Source organism: Anguilla rostrata, chromosome 9 (genome assembly GCF_018555375.3).
Source record: "Anguilla rostrata isolate EN2019 chromosome 9, ASM1855537v3, whole genome shotgun sequence".
In the NCBI taxonomy this organism is placed as follows: Eukaryota; Metazoa; Chordata; class Actinopteri; order Anguilliformes; family Anguillidae; genus Anguilla; species Anguilla rostrata.
In genome coordinates, this window is record NC_057941.1 from 137,501 (window position 1) to 143,050 (window position 5,550).

A 5,550-nucleotide genomic window follows, 5' to 3' on the forward strand; every position below is an offset into this window, starting at 1 on the left:
AAGAGACCTCCGGTGACCTCTATTGTTTTGGAAAACAATGGAGCAACACGCAGCACAGAGCGGTAGAGGTAGAGGAGGAGGTGTACGTGTATGAAGTGGACGAGGTGGACGAAGAAGAAGGAGACAAGCTAATATTTCAAATGAAATACGGTCAACTTTGATTGATCACCTTTTTGTTTTTTGTTTTTTACAGCAGGCCTACAAACTACAATTTTTATTTTGCAGTCTGCTGAACAAAGATTTATTTTACAGTAACAAATAAAGATTTGCTTTGTTACCTTTTTGAATTTGTTCATTGATTTCATATGTGATAACAGATCATTACATCCATTGTCCAGACTGACACAGTCTAAGCATGTTCTAGTTTTGAGAAGACACAAATGTTATCTATTTTGGCAAAACTCATAATTGCACTGATAAGGAAAATAAAAAAACACTTCTAACAATGTTCAGTATAGCCGCGTTTCCACCGCAGGAACTATACCCCGGAACTAGGAACCTTTTGAGGAACTCAGTGCGTTTCCACCGCAGGAACTAGGGTCTAAATTTAGTTCTGGGGGCTTTGTTTTACCCCCCAAAACGTTCCTGCTCGTGGGGTAGTACTTTCCGAAAGTACAGGAACCTTTTGGGTGGAGCTTGCAGCGCTGAACATTTCTGATTGGTCGAGTACTCGTAGCATTTGTGTTGTATTTATTTTCCGCCATTACCCGCCATGTTTGAAAATATGCAGCGGCAAACCAATTTATTTTCATAATAACTTCAAATCAAACTTGTATGTTATGCGGCGCAGTAGCCTACTTTTGGTTATAGCCTGTCAACGTCTTGGAATTATAACGTGTGCTCTTCTGTTCTTTTCTTGCTTTAGTATTCGTTTTATAAAATGCTAAGCATTCGTGCTGGGACAGCATATTACGTAGGCTACCAAAACATTCAAACGGATTAATTCGGTTGCTGAATATTTTCTTCCGGATTTTCTTTGTTAGCCCGTTGTACTTGACTCAAAACGTTTGATACAGTTATGTGAGGTATGCGGTAGTTCTGTATAATTAACATTGGTGATACAGTACAAGCAAACTGGAAATCACCTTCCGCACTTTTTATCCGGGTAAAATAACAGGTTAATTCTAGTAATCTTCCCTTTAGCTTTTTGACTGCCGTAATTTTACTCAATTTTACTGCCATTTTTCAATTCCACGAAAAGACCAGGAAGACTATGGACTCATTTATGGTGCATGGTTCGCATCTGGAGGGCACACTTCGCTGCTCGGCTAGCAGTAACTTCGAAGGAAAGCAAACGGTGGCTGTACCACTACTAATTTACATTTTCACGCAAGTCCGAGTTTTCGTTCTATTCTTGTCATTTTGCGATTAGCCTATATGGAATTGACGATGAGAAAGTAATAAAACAGCAAATTGTTTACAACGTGTGCATGTTTTCTGCTGTTAATGAATGTGTTTGAGAGGATATATGAAAATCAATAAATACAAAAGTAACCATATATAGTCATTGTTGGTAACCCGTTGTATATAAGTGGAATAAACCCCTCCGGGCTGTCCCGGTTATTAGAAAATAATGTAGGCTACTTCGGTGGTAGTATGGGGTTACAGAAGAAATCATATTACAGATGGACCGACGACAACGTCAGTGGGCTAATTTGCCTAATCTTCGCGGTACTTTAGACCCCGGTGGAAACGCAGACAACCATTGGCTGAAGGAACCTTTTAGTTCCTGGTAAAGTAGTTCCTGGGACTGAAAGTTCCGGGTAATTTTGGTGGAAACGCGGCTTATGACTCATGATGGAACCTGGGTTGTGAGTGCAGCCCAACTGGACCTCATTGGCAGGACAATACAGTAAATGTGCATAGTATCATATACAATAACAACAACACTCAAAGTGATAACACACACTTTGCTGTACTGTACTGAATTAGAATTAGGTTTACCTAGCAAATGCACTATTTATATGATGATATATTTACTGTATTGTATAATGGCAACAGTCTTTATATTTACTGTAAAATTTCGGCGTGTTTTGGGACCCCTCGAAAAGAAAACTAAAACTTCAAAAAAGGAGAAAAAATAAGCAATTTATACAATATTTCATACACTTGAATATGTAACATGACCTCATGAGGCTAAAACATATATACAGTATTTTGACGGTTGTGTTTTTAAATTTATCGCACCAGTGTGAAATCAATGCTCAATAAGACCTATTCATATGAGGCCTGTGTGAATCATTTTGATGGAAAAAGTCAGTTTTGAGAAGAGAGAACATGGTTTTGAATGCATGAATGCATTTTGCAAGAGATTTGTGTAGTTTTGGCAAAAGGTTAACTGTTGCTGTGCTTTGTGTGTAGAGTTTTGAGAAATTGAGCTATAGTTTCAGAAAACGTGTTTAAACGATTGGGAAAAACTGTAACACAATCCCAAAACTACACATCATTCAGTACAAACCTCAAACATCCATGCCAAACTCAAATTATCTTCTCAAAAACATATTCTCTTCCATCAAAATTTAACTTTGCCTTCATACGGCACACACAAGCCATCAAAAACATAGACAATGTAGATTACCCATAACACACCAGTGAGATAAATTCAAAGCACTACTGCAAAAACCTTTTATAGCAGTGAGTCAGGAGTTATTTTCTCCTGCTTATTCTGCTTATTTTCTGGTTTTTCAGATTTTGATCTTTGCAATGTTACACTACTAACAAATGAGGAAGTGTGCAAATTTCCAAATATTTTATTTGTAGTACTGAAAAGTGATGCTGAGTGAAAAGTACTGTACAGTAAACACAACACAGTTGAAGGAACAAAAAAATGTAGTATTTTCAAAGGAGAGTAGCATTCAAGAAAGTATCAGTATATGCAGCACTATAAACAAAAACAGCAATAAAATCTAAAGAACATATAGTCTGTAAATACACTTCAACATTACATACACCGCATATCATCTCACAGTTTGCACCTAGAGAAAGGTGTGTTACCTGAGTTTAGGTTGTGATGACTTGAGTTAACTGTTTTGACGGCTAGTGTTTGTTGCATGAGCACAGTATGTAACCAGTGATTCATGAGATCATTTGTTTGTAGAGATTTGTAGAAAAAGTTTGACAATTTGCAGAATGTGTTAAAACAAGTGAAAAGTGTTTTTAGTTTTGAGAGAGGTGTTGGTCCTCTGAGAACTGGAGTTTTTACTAAAAGAACCAATTTTAGTGTGTTAGCAATCAAGAAAAACTGTAAATGTCAGAGCATGGGCAAAATAGTAAATATCACAAGCTTTGTGTGATTCAGTATAATAAATATTTCAATTAACCAAACTGAGGCCAATATTTATTTGTTTGTCTGATTAACTTTCTATTGAAAACATTATTTAACCTTCTATTTAGCTTCATTGGCACTGATCTGTCCACCATAACATATTGTAAATGTAAGTTGTGTGTATGATAACTAGTGTGTTATACATTATAATTTTAAAATTAGTTGTATTCATTTGAAATAGCTACACTTAAACAAATTGAAATTGGCATTTGTTAAACAGATTAGCCAAAGTTTTATTGAACAGCACTTTCTGATGTGAGAGAGAACATCTATTGGTTTTAATAAGTCTTGCCTTTGTACAGGTCCACCAATACTGGCCTTCTCTTTGAGAAACCTGTCTGTACTGTGATCTCCTGTAGGTCAGACAGACAGACGTGTCTGTACTGTAATCTCCTGTAGGTCAGAGAGACACACCTGTCTGTACTGTGATCTCCTGTAAGTCGGAGAGACTGACCTGTCTGTACTGTGATCTCCTGTAGGTCAGAGAGACAGACCTGTCTGTACTGTGATCTCCTGTAGGTCGGAGAGACAGACCAGTCTATACTGTGATCTCCTGTATGTCAGAGAGACAGACCTGTCTGTACTGTGATCTCCTGTATGTCAGAGAGACAGACCAGTCTGTACTGTGATCCCTGCAGTAGGCCAGGGAAACAGACCAGTCTGTACTGTGATCCCTGCAGTAGGCCACGGAAACAGAGGCTTGGGCGGCAACGTCAAACCAAATTCTCTCCGCTTGCCCTGATTTGCCTATGATGTCATCTTTTTCCCTGCTCACCTGTGATTGGCTGGTCAGACTATCATCTGCACAGATCTCAAGGCTAGAGCATCTTGCCTGAGGTGTAGACCTATCAGAGTTGCTCTGAATCATGGCTGGTTGTCGTGACAACCCCTGTAATGTTAGTTCCTCTTTTAAGAGTAATATGTGCATTGTGAGATGTAGTTTTTTAAATGGTGGTTTGGACCCTTTTAACGGTTGGCACACTTCAGCTGGTACATTGGCATAAGATTTTAGCTGCAAACATTTTTCTGTAACTGTTAATTAAATTTAGCTGTAAATTATTTATTATCCAGGTAACAAATATAATTTTAATAAATATCAGGTTATTAGTGTTTAACTGGCTGAAATCCCCAAGGCAGGGAGCAGACTCAGGTCATGCAGGGGCCTGGTAAGTGGGGGGGGGGGGGGGCTGGTGATTTGGGGGGGGCGGGGGTCATGGAGATGCCCTGGGGGCTCTCCATGCCTCTAAAGGACAAACTGCATGAGCAGCACACGCAAGATCCTCTCAAATAGGAATCACGAAGGTTATGATCCAGTTACTTTCACACAAATAAAATTATTAGATTGCCAGCATGAGTGGAATAAGTGTGCTTTTGAGAGGCTAAATAATACAGATTACTGAAATGATTTATGCATCTGTTTGCAAATTTGCATACAGAATAATGCACACAATAACGAAATTATGTCTATGTTCTTGTTACCTAAAGCATGCCCTGACCTGTTCATGTTTATCTTTGACTGTGCTGTGCAGTGCAGACGTTTATTTTAGTGCCTGAGCGATGGTGACCAGATGGCTTAATTTGTCTTCTGAGTTATAAAACACAGACTCCTCAGTTCACCAGGAGGGTACTCTCCACTCTTATTCCTATTAAACTCATACTGGCCATTCATCTGTGTGTGTACGTGTGTGTGTGTGTGTGTGTGTGTGTGTGTGTGTGTGTGTGTGTGTGTGTGTGTGTGTGCCTGTGAGCATATGTGTGTGTGTGTGTATGTGTGCGTATGTGTGTGAGTGTGTGTGTGTGTGTGCCTGTGATCATATGTGTGTGTGTGTGTGCATATATCTGTGTGTGTGCGTATGTGTGTGTGTGTGTGCACGTGTGTGTGTGTGTATGTGTTGCATCCAAGGAAATGTCCCTATTTTGCAACAGCTGCTGTCAGTGTTTTATTTGCTGCACCTAAAGATATGAGTTATATACTGCGATGCGACAGATAACGCAAAAGCATAAATAGAAAAAATAACTTTCATTCGCCTTCTCATCACTGGTAGCATGCGACAACAAACATGCAGTTCTGTCTCTATTTCAGCAACATTTTGCTGGTGTACCGCCTCTCCAAAGTGTTACTATTGGTGGAGCAGCTTTTGAACTTCTGTATTTTATTCATGCTGTAATGGGTGTGAGAAACTAAAGCATGATATAGAGCAGCGTCCGTGTCTCCATGTCCCTAT